The following is a 19,198-nucleotide window of genomic DNA, read 5'->3' on the forward strand; positions in this document are numbered from 1 at the left end:
ATGCCAGAAAGACCAAGTTTTAAGTCTCAGCCTACCTTTTTTTTTTTTTTTGAGAATAAAGAAGGAATTTATTAGGTTATACTGATATAGACAACAGTGGGCCACACAGAACAGAGGTGCCTGTGTGAGCCTCAGCCTACTTCTTAGAAGCCTTTTTTTCTTTTTTTTTTTAACAAGACAATCTCTCACAGCCTCAGTCTCCTTCACTGAAAGTGAGTTTAACAGTTACCACTTTGCTTAGTTGTTGGGAGAGTTAAAACCAGACACACGGTCTGTTTTAATGCAGTGTCCGGCACATGGCCGGTGTGGAAAACATGGCAAATAATGGAAAAAAAAAAAGGGACCCACATCAACTTTTGACTTGTAGTGGTCAGCTGTCAAAAAGGACATAGACCAACACAATGCACGGAATATGCTATAACTTGAGATGCGCGAGGACCACCTCAAAGGGCAGGTGAGCCGCCTCCTCGCTGCTCAGGCTTACAAGTGACATAAAAGCGGCACTGGGAGGAGCAGGGAGAGCCGGGCCATCTGTCAGTTCCATCCAAGGAACTGGTTATATTGTGAGCTCTGATTAGACTTAAAAATGGACCCGGGCAAGAACTCTTTGAGCTCTGTTGACCATCTAAGGATGGGAAGAAGGTGCTGGGCCATGAGAATCTCACTCCTTGGGAGCACCTGTGCCTCGGGAAAGTGGAGAAAATCACAATGCAGAAATGTATGCCTTTTATACTAAAGACTGACCTGAGTGAGTGCTTAAAGCATTTTCGAGTTTTCTGCAACTTTCATGGGGTGGGTTCAGATTCCACAGGTGATGTTGGTGAAACCTTTTACTGTCAGTGACCCTGGCCGTGTTAGGAAATGCCTGAGAGTTGTGAAAATTCTGAGTGGTTTGGCTGTGTTTTGACAACAGCGTTTCAGCTGACTGGTCTGGTTTTTCACTGTTTTGCTTCCATGAGGATCGGGGCAGAAAATGAGAACAGGATAATGCCAAAAGTGAGTGCCCGACTAGGGGTGAATGATTCACAGACCTAATTGCTAATCCATCTAACATCTATCATAAGTAATTAGACCAAAAAACAAAAATAACCATTTAAAAACTGCTTGAGATATGTAAATTTAAAGGAACACCGAGTTATCTATTTCATTTGTGGTTATTGTGCTTGAGAGTCAGGGCTGGGGCAGATTTTTTGCTACCAGCAGAAACGAGGAATTGAGAAATCAGGAACAAGTGTTCTTTCTACCCTATAATAAAGGGCCTGACTTAGCAAAACAACAAAAATCCTACTTTTGCACCACCAAGAATTTTCCCAAGTTGGGTGGGACCCAAAGAATGGCGGAGGGGATATTTCATGAAACTAAAAAGAACTTTGCTGAATTAAGATTTTCTCTGCCCTTATGTTGATCACTCACATAAGCAAAGTTAGAACTTGTATTTTATATTTAAACAATGCTCAGTCTTCCTGGGCGTTCCTGACTTATTAAAACAATTTTTTTAGACACCGTCCTGCACTTGGGGTCTTCAGTTTTTCCACCTGCAATGTTTTGAGCACCCAATGAAGCAACCATATAGGAAGAGTAGATGTGAAATGCTAGTGAGGGAGCCTTGACGATTTGGAGGCAGAATAACTTACACTCTATGTGCTTCTAATCTAGTTTGAGAGATAAGATGTAAACAGGTTAAAAGTTAAATAAGAATAATAAAGTGAAGAAACAACCTAAAAAGAGAGAACATGTCACTGGGCAGCGTATGATGGATTGCCCAATAGGACTGCCTGGGCGGTAAAGCTTTCACAATTCGGAGTTGGGAGAAGACCCCGTATGTGTCTACTGGTGACGTGCTGGCCAGCTCTTGGGTTTTTTTGTGTGTGTGTGAAATTCAAGACTCATTCATTCATTCATTCATTTATTCAGCAGAGGTTGACTGAGCTACTAGGAGATGTCAGGTGCTGTGCTACATGCTGGGCATACAGAGGGGAGCAAATGGACAAGGGTCCTGCCCTCGTGGAGATGTTTGGTGGGGCTGGCCAGACAGTGAACAAATAAACTCACAAGTATTTTATCACAGATTGTGATGTGTGCTATGAGGGAAAGCTTACACTGAGACATGAAAAGAGGGGAACCAATCTAATTTGGGGTATTTTGGGGGAAGGCTTCCCTGAGGAAGTAGCATTTAAACAGAGATCTGAAGAAATGAATTCATGCCATCTTCTTGATGAAATGAAGACACTGCTGGTCCAAATTAAGCTGCATTTTTTAATTTCAACAAATAATTAGTTTAGAGGATAGAAATAAAGGCCGAGACATAATTTATAGTTGTTCAGCATTCTGGACATTAGGAAAAAGTCTGTTTGTAATGAGCATATGCTTACACACACACACACACCCTTTCTGCTTACACATTGTCTCGCTCACACCCCACCCACAGCTCTCCCATCCCACTCGATAGAATAATTCTATAAATGCATGTGGAAAGCTCATCCCAGATTCCTAGCAGGTCTTCCTCAAGGTTTCCCAGAAGCTCTCGGGAAGGTGCTCAGGGAGGTGAATGTTTTGATCACCAAAAGCTTTGTCTTCCCTCTTTCTGAATGTGGCCATGACTTCCCAGGAAGTCCACTGTGCTTGGATTACTGTCCCCGAGCCCCCATTTAGCTGGCATCACCGGTGGTCCAAATCAGTCTTCATGGATGACAATACAAGTCTGGCACCGCCATTCACTTTCTGAATCCTATTTCCTGGAGCCACATCAGAAAAATAGTTGAGGCAGTAACTGCTTTTCAGATCATACCGATATCACTGATTACAGAGACAGGATAATGTGATGGCCGCCAGCACAGCCTGCAGAATCAGGCCGCCTGGATTGGAATCCCAGCCTGCCTGCGTAACTGTGGACAGGTTTCTTCTCTGCCTGAATGTGAATCTGAGACGTCCTCGCCTGAAACCTATTGGGTCAGATGTATTTTGGAATCCAGAATATTTCAGATTTTAGATAGTATGTTGCATATACTCTGCATTGCTTCATACCACTAGCTGGGTCTGGGGCAACATCCCATAATCAAACACATCACTGTTTCTTCAGCAGAACATGTGGCTTCTCATATGCTAGAAGAATAGAAATCTATAGAGTCTTGTTAGAGACTAGAGTCTAGATTTGGCTGCTAAATGACTTCTAAAAAATACTTTGTTTTCCAGGGTTTAGCATTTCCCTTACAGGTAAGGTGGATGACCTGGGAGGATTCAATAACAAGATGTATGTAAGTGCTAAGAACTGAAGGCACCTTGCAAGTGTGAGCTGTTAGCATGAAGTGTTTTTTTATTATAAAGCCACTGTATACTGAGTATAAGCTGAAGTTACAGTGTCATTTCCCTCTCTTCTCCCTCCCAACAAATGGGCCTTGACTGTGTGCCAGACACACTGCTAGGTGCTGCAGGACAACAAATAAGGACCAGACAAAGCTCCTGCCTTGCATGACAGTCACAGCACCTGTGGCCGGGGACACTGCCAGCTTTTTGTCTTTTTTTTTTAATGTTTTCTTTCCATATCCCACTTTTTCCTAGGTATTTTCCATGCTGGCCTATTTGAATTATGTTAGAATCAAACCAGCCCCCAGACAGACTATTGTGCCTGGTATGCTGTCATATATACCTACATACAGAGGACAGAAAATGATGACACATGACGCAAGTGACTGGAAATCGTTCTCGGACAGGAAGTTACAGTTGGGACAGTGATGAGAGGAAGGAAGTCCGCTCAGTTGAATGAGCACTTAGAGTAGAAGTGGGGACACTTGTTCCTCAGGTGCACTTCTTTGTGCCAGGCACTGTGCTGGGTCCTGGGATTGCAGAAATGAATAAGGCGGGCACTGCAGCCTTTAAGTGACGTGGTGTTTGCTGATGTTCACTGTCTCCTTGTGAGCTGGAGAATCCAGCTACCCTCTCTGAGCCTGTGTACTTATCTTCAAAACAAAAGGGCTGGAGTCTATGGCCCCATTTTACCTTCAAAAGTCTGTGGTCCTGGGGGGAGGGTATAGCTTAAATGGTAGAGTGCATGCTTAGCATGCACGAAGTCATGGATTCAATCTCCAGAACCTCCTCTAAAAAATAAATAAATAAACCTAATCACTACCCCCCAGATAAATAAAATTTTAAAAATTAGAAAAAGGAAAGAAAAGAAAATTCTGTGGTCCTGAAGAATTACTTAACAGCTTGTTGGTTCTTGTTGGTCAACCCCTGTCCATCACTCTGGGATTCAAGTAAAGGAGATGGGCTTTTGTTGCAATTAAGAGAGACTTGAGGCAGACCTAAGGAAGGATTTGTTGATTGTGATGGAGTGTTGGAACATATTTCATCAGGGTTTATTATCTTTCCAAGTAGGGATATTTCATTTCTCACATAATGAGTACTGACCAGTGTCTGGCTCTGTTTTAGAAGAGAAAGCTCCTTCTCTCATGGAGCTCACATTTCATTGGGGCAGAGAGATAATAAAAACTGATAAAAAATGAATACATAATATAATTTCAGGTAATAATAAAGGTATAGAAGAAAAATAAAAACAGGAAAGAGGAGAGAGAGTGCAGGGTTGGTGACTAGAGGGCTGTTTTCAAAGAGTGGTCTGGGAAGACTTCTTGGAGGAGGTGAATCCAGTCAGGGGGAGGAGCCAGGTGGGGAAGGCTGGGAAGGGAAGTCCCAGATTGGGGTGACCTTGAGTGCTCAGGCAGGGAGGTCAGAGGGAGTGAGGTGGTAGGAGAGAGGCAGGGAATGAAGTAGGGAGCCAGGCACGTCCGGAGGGAGCCCTGGGAAGGACTTTGGATTTTATTCTAAGTGTGAAGAGAAGCCGTTGGAGGGTTTTGAGAAGGGAAGTGACATGATTTGATTTAAAAAGAAAGTTTGGTCTACCAGAATATGGATTCAGCAGTCATTTATCAGGAGTGAGTATGACCCTGGTGTAAATTAATTCAGTCCAGCCTGATACTACTGGATCTGGACTTGGTGCCTTTTTAACAACTCAGCAGTTGAAATGCAGCCTCTATGTCCATCTATAACAGTCTTTTCCTTATGTGTTTCTCTGACAAAATGAAGATGCATTGCTTTCTAAAGAGAAAATATTATCATCTTGCGAGTTGAGGCTTGTGTCATCATGTATCTTTTTTAGTGCAACTTTTGGAAAGCTGTGCTATTTGCTCCTCCCTCCCTTCCTTCTTGCCTTTATTTTAAACAAATGCTTAATGTTTCATAAGACACCTAGATTCCCCGCATGCCAGTGTTAATAAAAACCAGTGTTTGGATAGTATTTGCTGGGTTGTTGTTACTGTTTTCTTTATGCAAAAATACCTTGGGAATATTGAGTAATAGTCACAGATGCTGGGACTGAAACTTTCGGTTCTGTTTTCTTCACCCTCACCTTGTTTGAGACAGATGTTTGCTTCTGATACGCTGATACCGGGTTGCGAAAGTGAAATTTAAATTGAGTTAAAGTGTCTCTTGAATTTGTCAGCCTCATACCATATGTATTTTGCTGCAGTCCTGTTTTCTTAGTTATTTAAAGCTCAGCTGTGACGCAAGCCCAGAATGGCCCGTGTCCCCTCTTGTGTGCAAGAGGCCAGCACACTCACTCTCAGTTACCTTGGGAAATATTTGTAGGCAGTCTGTGCTTGCAACCTAGACAGCTTAGTAACTGTCTACTTTTGTGCTCAGGAAATATGTATCAAAGCCACCAGAGGGCAGCTTGTCCAGTGAATCTATGGGTAAAATGTGCTGTTCTTTAGACACAGGAGTAGGATGAGGACTTCTGACTTTTTCACAATGTTTCTTGCATTAATTAGGAAGCTTTTTCACATTCTCAGCCAGCTTCATCCATTCAGAGAGATGATGTTTTTGGAAATTTAAAGTTTTAAGGCAAATTCTTTCACGCAATTCTACTTCCCCCCCTTTTTTGGAATATTAGTATCCATTTCCCCTTGAATTCCCCGTTCCCCCATTTCCAGCCTTTCTATCTTCATTGTCTTTATTGAAATATAATTTATATATAGTAAAATTCATATTTTTAGCTATGTGGAACACATACAGCCATGGAACCACTGCCTCAATCAAGACAGAGAAATTTCCATCTCTCTAGAAAGTTCTCTTGTGCCCCTTGGCAGCCAGTCTCTCTCTGCAGGTCCCATATGTCCTTGGATCATTAATATTTGGAATTTTTTTTTACCTGAGACAAAGCATTTTATAAATTTAAAGTAGTGATCCTGCACAAATATTAGGGCCCTTTCTAAGAGGCTGTGGGAGAGCTCTGGAGAGATTAAGGAAATCGGAGGCAGCTCTTTCCCAAGACAGTTGTATAAGTTTTTACTCTGTGGTTGTGGTGATTGTTTTAATCTGGCTCCTATTCATGTTAACTGCGCAGTCAGTAAACATCCATTTGTGTTTTAAATGCTTTAATAATTGTTAATTTAATAATAAAGCTTAAGTACTCACTTGTATTCATGAGTTCAAGGCATCTTCTCTGTGAGGGTAGTGCCTTTATTATCCATATTTAGATGAGGAACCTGAGGTACAGTCATATGTGGCTTTGGAGAAAAAGGATGGGTAGAGTTAGTTTCCTGGTGTGAAATGTAAGATAAATGAAGTTAAAAGCTTCTTCAGAAACACATGTTCTCAGTGATCAAAAACTCAGTGCCTCTCTTGATGCACGTAATGTCCTTGGGCAGTGTCACCATGGCTACGGTTGAACCATGACAGTTTCAGTTCTGCATCCCTGACCTTGACCACCAGGTATCCCTATGTCTCCTCCTGGTTCCTGCCTTCATCTTCTCCTGTTGGGTCACCCTGCCTTTAGCCCCTCTAGGTTGTGGTCAGAGCGATCTTTTAAATATGCAAGTCAGGTAATGTCACCTTCTCGATTAAAATTCTCCAGTGGTTCACAGTGCAATAAAATGTGAGCCCCTCACCTTGTTCAGCAGCACATCCTGCTGCTCCCTCCACTGCCCACCTGTGGTCCAACTGGTTGCCATTCTCCAATGATTCTGTGCTGTCTTATGGTCCCCTACCTAGGAGCTGGCTGTTCCTTCTGTCTGGAAAATGCCCTTTCCTCATCTGTCATCCCTGTCTGCTGGGCAGACTGTTAGTCATCCTTCAGAACTTGGCTCACTTCTTATTTAATTAACCTTGATAGAATTGGAGCCATCTTTCCACTTTCCATTGCCTCTGTGTCATTTAGCCAGTGCACCATTGTTTCATAATGGTCTCGTTCCACGTCTGTGCCCCAGTAATCTGCACTGTCTTGGAGGAGAGCCGCTTTGTCTTTTCAACTTGACATTGCTCACCTAGCTCAGTACCTAGACTCCCTACCAGACTGTTACGAACCATGAAGGCAGAGAAGACGCCTTATTTTATCCACCACTATGTCCAGTGTTTGGCTTAGGGCCTGGCCTGTAGTAGGTGTTCAATGAATATTTGTTGAAAGCATGAATAGTGGGTGTTTTTAAATGTCTAATTGCAATGATTTAGCTCAGGAGTTGCCACTGAAGGGCCACCAGCATAATCAAGCCATGGATATAATTTATGTGGCCTCATAGTATTTTTAAAGTTTTAAAATTTGATGGCCTCTCCCATTTTCCACAGTCAACACCACTCCTGTCATTTTCCTCTTAGTCCGCTTCCTCATTTGGTACCTGCCTGGTCCTGGGATGTAAGGTTGGGGGTCCAGGCAGAGGGTAGTGTATTAGACTACAGGGGCTGAGTGGCTTAAACAAGAGAGAGCTTTTCCCTCACAGTTCTGGAGCCTGGAAGTCCAAGATCAAGGCGCTGGCAGGTTTGGTTTCTTCCTGAGGACTCTCTCCTTGTCTTGCAAACATCCTCCTCACAGTGTCCTTCTAGGATCGTCCCTTACTTAGTCTGCATGTGAATGTGTTCAAATCTCCTCTTATAAGGACCCCAGTCATACTGGATTAGGGCCCACCCATCTGACCTCAACGTAACCTTAATTACCTCTTCCAAAGCCCTGTCTCCAAATATAGTCACATTCTCTGGTACTGGGGCTCAGAGTTTCAACACAGGGATTTAGGAAGGACACTATTCATCTCATAACAAGCAGGAACATGAACCCTCAGGTACTGTGGCCTCTGCCTTGTGTCTCTGTGTGTTTAGAGTACGTTAATAAAGGGGAACTCAGCAGCCACCCAAGAGAGCAGTTTGCTCACCAAGGCAGGATCTGGATGGACAGGGCCCACACCTGCTCTAACACCCCACCTCCACTCTGATCACTGTGATCTGGATCATACTCATGATTCCCAAACAACCGACACACAGTTAAAAATGCCAGGTAGAACGTAGGTGCTTTGCAGTTTGGAAATACACACTCTTTCAAATTCTTTTCACTCCAGAAGCTGACCTGTGGGCTGCAAATGGTCTTTGCCAATGGTTTGGTGGAGAGTCGAGGTAAAAGCCATATAATGACACGGCACCGCCTCTGTTGCTGTAAGCAAACAGCCAGGTCCTTTATTACCCTTGAAACCTGCACTCGTGATACAGGTTGGACTCAGAAGCAAGTCAAATGCCAACTTTCTGTGGGTCAAAGTTCCTTCAAGCACTGTACGTTAATCAAAAGCTCAACCTTAGTTAATTAGGCCATTGAGTTTGGAAGAACTTTGGAACAAATGATTACCTAATTCAACTGCAGGAGTTAATAGAACTGTGTTTTGTTTCCTAGAGGTAGGTTGTGGACTTGTGGTCTTTCTTGGAGGGGGCAGGACTGAGACTCTTGTGCAGTTTTATTCATTCTTGGCGGAGTAGTAGCATAATAAAATCTGCTGTATAGAGCTTAGCTAATCAGATGTATTTACTTAAAGATGAAGCTGAATGTTTGAGGAATATTATTCATATATGGGCAGAAAAGCCAGCTGCAAAGGGCTTCCAAAGATAAGGAAATATTTTAAACGCTAACAGCTCACAAGGCTTTAAACAATTTCACGTATTTCATTATTTACCCTAGAAGACTGCAATTTAATGTCCCTCTCCAGAAAGAAATTTAAATTAATTTAAATTTGAAGGGAGACCAGAGAAATTAGTAAAATGTCCAAGGTCACCCAGCTAGCAAGCAATAGAACTGAGTTTTGAACACCTGGGCAAACCCGTGAACTGCCCCCACCCTCCACCCCCTCTCCCGTTACACCAGCTCTGTATGCGTTTCCTCCTCTCTTCTTGTCAGACTGAGGGTTTTTTCTTTGAATATCCTTTAGCAAATATCAACCTGAATAGATTTGCAGGACTGGCGAAAGGACCGGACCTATATTCCTCCATGTAAGTGGGTCAGTGCAGATCTCTTCTACTGCCCAGTTACGTAGCTTTCCTTGTAACACACACACACACACACACATACACATGTAATAATCACGAAGTTTTTTCTTTTTTTGTCTTCCCCCCTCCCCTCCATTCCTGTTAACAGTCATTAATTGCACACTCCTCGTTAGTCATCTCTGGGTCAACAGTGTTATCTTTTCCATTCCAGAGTTCGGGTAACAGAGGCACTAGAAGGACACCTTGCATCAGGTCACCTAGCAGAGACCAGCGTTCCTGGGCTCCCTGAAGAGGTTTGGTAAGTCACCTGGCTCCATCTTCCCTGTGGCTCAAATGAACATCATCCAGGGGTGGGGAAAAGTAGGTGAACCTTACCTGGTGACATCCAAATGTTAATCCTCTCTCTCTCTCTTTCTCTCTCTCTTTTTAAACCAACACATATTGTTTTTGCTTCTGGGCTTTCATTTACTTCATTGACTAGGCCAGAGTGGCCTGTGTGTTTGTAAGTGCCAGTGTCCCCGGAGGACTCCCACAGTCAAAAAGAATGACAGAAGCTATATTTGAATGACTTAGTGGGTCTTTTAATACTGAGTTTTTCCTATGTTGTTCACTGCATTTCGTCAACTCTAGAATGCAGCTCCCCCCATAATTTAGCATGTCTAAAGCTGGGGTGCATCTTATGGAGACTTCGATTTAGTGAAATATAGTATTCCTCTAATAACCCCCAAATGACCAGTGTTAGGTGCTTGCTACCTCCTATTTTTCACAGAGTGTAAGAGCCTTTAAAAACTAACTCTTTTTGGTGCCTTCATATGACGGTTTTGTGATGAGTAACCCTGGGACCCCTTAAGCAGTGGTGCTGGGGTTCAGAGCAGCCCACGTGAGACCACGGAACAGCTTCTTAGGCAGCAGATCCTAGCACCAGACACTGTTATCCAAAGCCTGGTTCCCTTCCAGTGCTCAGCATTGTAGGACTTACAAGTGAAATACTCTAAAATAGTAGTGAAATAATCTGTTTTAGAGTATTTCACTATTGTGTCCCCAGAATGATTTGTCAGCATCCATTTATGTGTGAAAGGGTCCAAATTCACATTTATGCCAATTACATGGATCAGTAGCATCTTTACAGAGTTAATGCCCCAGAATAGGCAGGATTCCCCAAGCCACATGGGCCTGATTTATACAGACTTTAAGGTTTGGAGCTCCTCTGTATTAGGGGACCCCATAGGTGATTGTACATTAATGCTTAAAATGGTAGGGGTACAGGTGAACCAGTTAACTGACATTTTCCCTCCACCTACTATGTGCCAGACTCTGTGCTAGGTAGTGGGTAATTAAGAGTCTGAGACAGAAAGGATTGTATTTCTGCCCCCAGGAACCCAGTCTAGTAGTCAGGGCACATATTAAATAATAAACGAGCTGTGAGTGGGCTGAGGAAGAATTGTAGGGAGTTTAAAACCAGAGGACCTACTCTGAATATCAGCGGAAGGGGTGACCACCAGGGAAGGCTTCTTGGATGTAAGTAGTGTTTTAACTGAGTCCCAGTGGAGAAAGAATGGTTTACTAGGCAAAGGGAGACTGGGGGCAGGTGTTAGTGACTGTATCAAATAAGGAGCAGCTGGAGAGTTTCAAAATGGTTGAGTGAGCGTCAGGTTCAAGAAATAAGCATGAACCTAATGGGGAAAGAAGAAAGGGGAAAGTGGCTTCATATGAACAGATGTCTGTCCTAAAATGCGGACTTAGTCGCATTCCTGGAAGAATCTTTAAAAGCTCTTAAGGATTTTTTCTTTTTGTGGTTTAGACATACATTCTTCTTCCTCTATCAGCAGTATTTCCTAGAGCTGGATCCCAAGTCCTGTTTTCCTTCCAATCCTCTGAATTCTCCCCCAAATCTATGCTTTTAATTTGCCTCATCTACCTCTCATAGGAAGGTGATCAGCTTCTAGTGAGAGATTGTTTTCTTCAACAAATGTGTCCACTTTTCTTTTCTTGATAGCATCAGGGAAGGGTGATCATTGGCATAGTACATGATATCTCCACCCAAAGCCTGGATTTTTAAAAAATAGATGGTTTAAATGGAACAGACAGAAGCTGGCTACTTCACCCTGCTTCCACTTTGGACCATTATGAGATTCTCAGGTTTCAAATCTTCATGCTCTATGTTGACATTTTCTAGCAAGAGTGCTGCTGAGCTTATGATAGAAAAGGCACATTTCTTGAGGCACTTTGACTAGTAACTTAATTGACAGATTCAGAAATTCACACACGTGCGTGTACACACACACACACACACACACGGAACCACAGTTCCACTGAATTGACCGTCTCAAGCTTACTGGTTTCTTAGTTGTGAGTAAATTTGATATGGTTGTTTTTTAAGAGGTCTGTTGAGTATAGGGGCTCACCAGAGCAAGATAGAATTTTTAATAAGACTTTATTTGTTTAAAAAAAAATTTTTTTTTTTTTTTTGAGATTTTTACCTCAGTCTGAGGTAAGATTGGTCTGTTTTCCCCATACGGAAGGAGTAAGAATCACTGGCCATGATTGATATATAGAAATTTGAATTCTTAGGAACGTTTGTTGGCCTATTTGGCCAGTCCTCTTAAAAAAGTTAACATCTAGATCATTGCCTGATTTTTCTCAAGCCACAGGAAGTCTGTATTCCTCCATCAAGGTCTGGGCATCGGACGGTGGAGATTTCTAGGAAGGGTGACAGGGAAAAAATCACGGAATTTCTGATAGAAACTTTAAATAAAATGGTAAGACGTTTTGAGTGCTGACTCCATCCTGGTCATCATAGCTTAGATTTTCATTCCAAGTAAGTTAATAAATTAAGAAGTGGGTGTTGTTTAACCTGCAAGTTGAAAATGCAAGTTTTGAAAAAGAGGAAAACGTGGGTAACTAAAGATACTGTTTTCTATGGTAAAATGGCTCTTCGTGTTCCCAACTTGTAGGGTTCATTTAATGAGATCATAAATCTCTTAGAAACAATTTTTTTCAAAATCCCTAAAAATTACCAGAAGGTATGCCTTTTGGAAAATGACCTTCCCATCATTTTGTTTCAAGAAGGCTGACTGTAAGTCGAATAGGACTTGAGGTAAGCTCCTCACAGTCGGACCACTTGCGTGGTCCATATGAAGGAAATTAGCTGAAGAGCAGATACTCATCAAGGTAGAGCAAGTGAGTTGAAACACATTCTCTTTTGTTTACTCAACTACTGTTGGGGACCTACACAAAATGATCCCAGGCTGCTGATGGCAGTCTCCGAAGGCAGGTTCCAATTGTGTGACTTTTCTGCTTCTTCACCTGAAAATTGATAGTTTTTCATCACATATTACTTCCTACCATATATGTTGTGCCATATAACTTATTACTACACAGAGTGGGAAGGAAAAGGCCTGTAATTTAATTGGGTTCAAATGAATAAACCTACAAAGGAACCCCATAATGAAAGATTAAGCATTTACTTAAGAGGAAATTAACAATAAAACAGGAATGAATTAAAACAAGCAGCATCGCAGCTCAAACATTAATGGTGTTTTGGAAAATGCAGTAGAAATTAATTGTTCTCTTTTCTCATCTTTATCCTCATTTACCAGAGAGTAAACTCATCATTTTCTGGTCTAGACCTCTTGTCTCCTTTTCTTTAATTGCTGATCCAGTTCAATAAAAGTTCTAATTCAGATGTGGCGCCCGCTGGTGTTGAGAAATTATGCAAAAGGTTACTTTTGCATAGGCCAAGTCCTTTGCCATTTATAATGATCAGCGTGTACTGTCCGTGGTGATATAAGCTGAAGAACTGGTGTCGGAGTAAATAGGCCCAACTCACACTTAGCCCGTTGTGGATACCATCAACCAGTGGTTTCATAACAAAGCATTCCTGTAATTAAGATGATTCTGAGGTCTGTTTCCCGGGCCCAAGTGAATTTAGGAAAATCCAGTTTTCTTAAAGAAAAACTGGTTTCCACAGGGAGTTTGGCTAATCACAAACTGGATGATTCCCCCTTTTAAAATGATTTCATTCACAGGGGTAAAAGTCTCAAAGCACTAGTTCCTTTGGCAACCTGCTCTGTAATGACTTGCTATGTGCAAAACAAGCTAACTCATTTCCAAAACTGAAAAGGTAGAGAGGTGGCTATGGGCTGTGATTCAACCAACAACATAATGGAAGACAAGCGGATGTTTGCCTACAAAGGGAGGACTGTCTTCCTAAAAGGAAGAGGTTTGGTCCCACCAAGGACAAGGAAAAAGAACGCTATGGGCATTAACAAAATGTGTGGCTCTTGGCAGAATAATGATCGAGGGTGGCATTGTGCTTTGTAGGAGCGTATTTGGTACCGTGGACAGCATGGAGAACACTCCAAGGATATGAAGCTGACAATCTGTGGCTCATGTCAGCATCAGACCTTTAAGCAAGTTTCATGGGTAACACTCAAATGTCAGCCCTGAAATTCCCATGAACAAGGTCTTCACACTAGTCATTAGATATGCATCAAAGTTACGCGCGTCTGAGGCTGCGCAGTGGTTCAGCAGATTGTCCCCAAGCATCCGCAGTTGCTGCATCAAGGGCAGATGGGAAGGGGATGTCTGAAGTTCACTTCGGCCAGACTCGGGTATCTCTGCTGCGAAGAAATAAGAGTAACAGAAGAACCATGGTGCTTTCGTCAAGAATGCCCTAAGCTCTGTGCCTGCAAAATGTCAGGTCCTTTTAAAACTAAGACCAACGCCAGCAACCTACCAGGGGTGTCTTAAAGCAAAGAATGAAGTAGTTATTGAGGAATCAGGCTGGGGTGAAGGGGGCAGGATCCAGACTGGTCTTAATCTAGGCATGCCAGTACCTGCTGACTTTTGGCTCCATCTGTGTAGTCAGTCACTAAGTGATTCTTAGAATCAAAGTATTGGAGTTAGAAGGAACCCTGAGGTGACAATGAAAACAAATGATAAATAATGATAATAAAAATAATGCTAACATTTATTGAGTGCTTACTATGTGCCAGGCACCAAAGAATTCCTTTACAGGCATTATCTCTTTGGTTTATATGGCCTCATTTAATTTCTACAATAATCCCATAAAGGTATTAGGACTCCTATTTGGCAAATAAGGAAGCTGAGGTATGAAAGAATATGTAATTTGCACAAGGCCACACAGTTAAGAGTGCATGTCAAAGCTGGCACACACACCGCTGTTGGCCTGAGGCCAGAGTCTGTACTTTTTAACTAGGAGCCCCTTAGAGAGCCGAGGTAGCCTCAGAAGGAGGCTTGTTCATTGGCCAGAGTTCATGGACTGGCCAGAGTCCCCAGGGGTTCTGTCACACATGGTTCAGTGAACGTGACAAAAGGATGTATTGACAATGACAGATCCTACACTCCGGAATGGAAGCTATATATGGTTTAATATGCAAATTATAATGGCGTGGCAGGTTCTAGAAGTGCTGACCTACAGTTCTTCCTCACTAGGGAACTGGTAGCAACACTTCATCAGGGCAGTGAAGAGCAGAGGCAGATCTGGATCCCACGCCCCTCCCTGGCCCCTTGGGCTGTTCTTCCTCTGGGATATCTGCTGATGCTTCAGGTTTTAGTCATCTTGAGAACTTTAAAAAAATGTACACACGGGCCCCACTCACTGAGACCCTGATTTAATTAGTCTGAGGAGGAGCCCAACCATCGATATTTTTTGGAAACTCCACGATTGAGTCTCACGTACATGTTGTGTGGACAACCACCGGCTTACACTTTTGCTTATTAACCTGGTAAGTGGTTGTGTATTGCTTCTTCTTTTTCCTTCTGTGTGTGTGAATTAGGTTTATTTATTTGTTTTTTAATGGAGGGACTGGGGATTGAACCCAGGACCTCATGCGTGCTAAGCACACACTACCACTGAGCTATACCCTCCCCTGTCTGTGTATTTTTTTTTTTTCCCGTGGAGCACTGTTTGCATTCTCTCCCAGCTCTTTTTGGTTTTGTTTTCCCCATGGTCTATGAAGATGGTTTGGGCCTTAAAACTTTTTGACTCTTAAGCAAAGGAGCTGGATAGAGTTTTCCCAGTTCCAGGACAGGGAAGATGCTGTCCCTGCTTTATGGAGTCCTGCCTGAGAATGGGTCCCCTGTCATACCACCCCATTACATGTCCTGGGAACCACATCTACACACCTCCATACAACACTGCTTAGAATATACAGTTTAATTATTTTACAACTAAAATCTTACGGATTGTGACAGGCTTTGTGTATTGGTACAGCTTAAAGATCAAGGGAACATTTTTGTCTAATGACAACCCTGCTATCTATATGTGGTGTTCACTTAAAATGCACAGAGACTTACATACACACATTTACTTCCATTTTAGGTCCAGGGGGAGGTCTTGAAAATCTCCTCTAACCCTTAATTAGACACCAATAAGAAGAGGTTAAGAGGTTGATCTGGACCAGTACCTGAATTCTAAAATGAAGAAACCAAGGCTGGGGGTTGAGAGAAAGGAGGCCCATTGAAATAGCCAAGCCTAGAACTCAGGTTCCAGGTCCCTTGATGCTAATGGCCTTTTTTCTTCACTCTTCTGTCTCACTGAAAAATTCATTTGTAGCTTTTCCTCTATATTCACACTACCACCTTCCTAGTCCAGCTTTTATTCCTGAATTATTGCAGTAGCCATGGAAGGAAATAAAAACAATCTGGAAGAAATTGCATCAAAATGCTAACTATGGTTGAGTGTGAAAGGCAGAGATCTAGTTTTAATTTTTATATCTGCTTTTCTGTGGTTATACATTTTCTTTAATAAACAAGTGTTACTTTCCTAAAGGAAAATAAAAAACCATTAGTGGAATAGCCTTCTTGCTGGTCTCTGAATGCCTATCTGTTATGCAGTCCTTTCTGTGGCTCACCATCAGATCTGCCTTCCTAAAACATGTTTGTCTCCACTCATTATCCTGCTTAAACCTTCAGGGGCTCCTATAGCTCTTGAGAAAAAGTCTAAACTCCTGGAATCCAAAGGTCTGTAATCTAGCTCCACCCTTCTGTGTGCCCTCTGATCTGCACCACGCCCAGCACAATCCTCCCTTCTGGCCCGGCCAGCATCCTCCTGTCCTGGAACTGGGAAAACCCTATCCAGTTCCTATGCTCATGTTGTTCTCCATACGGAGAGCCCCACACTCTGTCCCTTTCTCTTCATGTGTCCAAATGTTGCCTGTCTAAGCTCAATCCAAGTACTTCCTTCTCCTGCTCACATATGTCAACTTTTATCTGTGTCAGGGATGGCAAATGGGTTCCAGGTCCAGGCAGTTGAAAATATGTTGCATGGAGGATCCTGAGAGCCCATCCCTGCGCAGAGGGAAAGGGTTCTGGGATCAACTGTAGTTTCTGCCAGAGGCACAAGAGGGAGAAGTGACAGAATGTCAGTTACATATTTTCCATCCAGACCGATAAGCATTCTTAGACCTGTGATGTCCAACACAGTAGCCTGTAGCCACATGTGACTGTTTGAACTAATTAAAATGAAATATAATTAGGAGAATCAAGAAAATGACACAGGTGAACATATTTATAAAACAGAAAGAGACCCACAGACATAGAAAACAAACTTACGGTTACCAAAGGGGAAAAGGCAGGGGGAGGGATAAATTTGGAATTTGGGATTCGCAGGTACAGGCTACTATATATAAAGTAGATAAACAACAAGGTCCTACTGTGTAGCACAGGGAACTATTCAATAGATTGTAATAGCATATAATGAAAAAGAATATATATATATATATATATATATATATGTATAATTGAATCACTATGCTGTACACCAGAAACTAACACAGCATTCTAAATCAACAATACTTCAATTAAAAAAGAAAAAAGAGTTCACTTCCTTAATTGCACTACCCACATTTTAAGTGTTCAGCTGACACATGGCCACTGGCCACCATACTGAACAGCAAAGACAGAAAACCCTCTATCAGCACTGTTTTAGCTATATCGTTATATAACAATGTAAAACAGAATATATTTGTTTCGTGTGTGTACCTTATTTTCTCAGTGAGATCAAAAGCTTTTTATGGTCAGGACCCTCCCTTATACTCCTTTTGTATCCCAGAGCATTAAGCCAGGGCTGAGTATGTTGGAAATACTTTATAAGTATTTGTTAAATTGAATTTTTACTACCAATTTGGCAATGTGCTATGAAGGAGCGTAGTAGACAGAGAACTAATTTGGAAATCAGGAAATCAAGTTTCTGGCCTCAGCTTTTCTGCCAGTTGGTACGGAACTTAGAATATCTCATTTAACCGAAGTAGGTCATAGTTTCCTCAGATGTAAACAGTTGTAGACTCTATCGAGGATTCTTCCAGGTTTGGGATTTTGTGGTACATACGAAGTGTTCACTGTTAAACAGAAGTGCACACGTGCACACACACTGAGAATGAAAACTAACCTGTTAAAAAATATTCTAGCTTATTTAAAATCCCATTTATCTTATTTTCCCAATATATAAAAGTCTGTCATTTGAAGATTTAATTTCCTGCCAGATCTGCAGCTAAATTCTTCTTTGAAAAGGATCATAAGAAAGGGGTGGTGACCCTATAAATAGAGGATGCCAGACTTGGGCAAGCGCGGTGGAGAATTAGGTAGCCTTTGTCAGCACGAAGGCAATAGAGCAGCAACCAGACTGCAGAAGCCCCTGTTGATACTGCCCGCCCTTTGCCGCTGCTCTCAGTGAGGGATCAGCAAACTATGGCCAGCTCTGCTGCCGGTTTTTATATGTGGCTAAGAATGGTTGTTACACTTTTAAGGGTTTCCAAAAAAAAAAAAGCAAAAAGAAAGAAAAATATGTAACAGAAGCCATAGGGCCTACAGAGCCAAAAAATACCATCTGGCTTTACACTAATGTCCAGTGACCTTCATGTACAGATCCAACCACTTTTCAAGGCAAATCACCTTCTGAAATGTCATAAGGGCCTGTGGCTCAAACACAGTGGGATAAAACTCCACGTTCTCCATGTGCTGAAGACAAGAAAAGGCAGCGGGCCGATAGGGTGAAGGCCGGGCGGCGTGGCTCCTCCCCTTCATATCTGAGGCAGGCAGGGGCCTTGACTCTGAGTGTTCTGAGTGCAAAGCCAGGCCTTGGATCTGGTCTGTGCATTCTGGTCCTGACGTTGGAAATTTGATGAGTCACGGTTTCTGGCTGTGTCCTCCTTGACATTCAGCATTCACCAGAATAAACTCTGAAGGCCTCTTGAAGGGGAAAGCTGCACTCCTTGGTCACCCAAGCTTATCTGAGGAGGGAGCCCAGGCTTGCATCTCAGTTTGTTATTCTTTTTCTTTTTCCCTCTTGCAGGCACTCCTTTCTGTGCTTGAGGAATCTAGATGGAGTGTGCAGATAGAGGGACTGCCCTGCGGAGGTGGACCCAGCCACCAGGGCAGGGCTGGGCCAGTATCTGAAAAAACAGACAGCAGCCCTGCCAGGTGGGCCTGAGGCGAATGGCAAAATTGACAGTTTTAGAAGTAATAAATGACTCTTTAACTTCTCCTTCCAGTGCCCCATGGCCAGGTGTCTGGGCCCTTGGGTTTCCCCAAAGCCCCTTTCTACGTAGGCCTGATCTCTAGGTTCTCATCAAGTCTTGTTTCTAAACGCACCTCCTTTTAATAATCTAACATTCCAGTTTTGGCATCTTTTCTGATCTACCCTTTTTTTTTTCTCCTTCCCTGTCCCATTCTCTCCTCCAGGCTAATCCTCAAAGTTCTGTCACCCTTGGTTTCTGTATACACAACTGCCTTTCCTATAATCTAGTGTGCCTCACAGCTAATAAAAATCCAAATTTACAAAACAAAAAAAGATTTGGAAGGTAAATTTTCCCTTTGTTAAAGTTTTTCCCATGTGAAAGACTAGTATCTTTCTCTCTCCCCCCTGCCTTCTCCACCCCTTTATATG

General features: G+C 42.5%; 1 protein-coding gene across 6 annotated transcripts in view; it reads left to right on the forward strand.

Moving 5' to 3' along the window:
- The window catches only part of RBM47 (RNA binding motif protein 47), a 147,827-nt gene that overhangs the window by 48,941 nt on the left and 79,688 nt on the right, over positions 1–19,198 (forward strand). For 5 of the 6 annotated variants that reach the window (XM_064487223.1, XM_064487214.1, XM_031435566.2 and 2 more), the window contains one exon: positions 9,500–9,586. The gene's annotated coding sequence lies outside the window, so the exon portion shown is untranslated. Of the gene's footprint in view, positions 1–4,724; positions 4,929–9,499; positions 9,587–19,198 lie in introns of those variants that run through there. The other variant, XM_064487228.1, reaches the window with a different exon arrangement.

This window comes from Camelus dromedarius, chromosome 1 (genome assembly GCF_036321535.1).
Source record: "Camelus dromedarius isolate mCamDro1 chromosome 1, mCamDro1.pat, whole genome shotgun sequence".
NCBI classification, from domain to species: Eukaryota; Metazoa; Chordata; class Mammalia; order Artiodactyla; family Camelidae; genus Camelus; species Camelus dromedarius.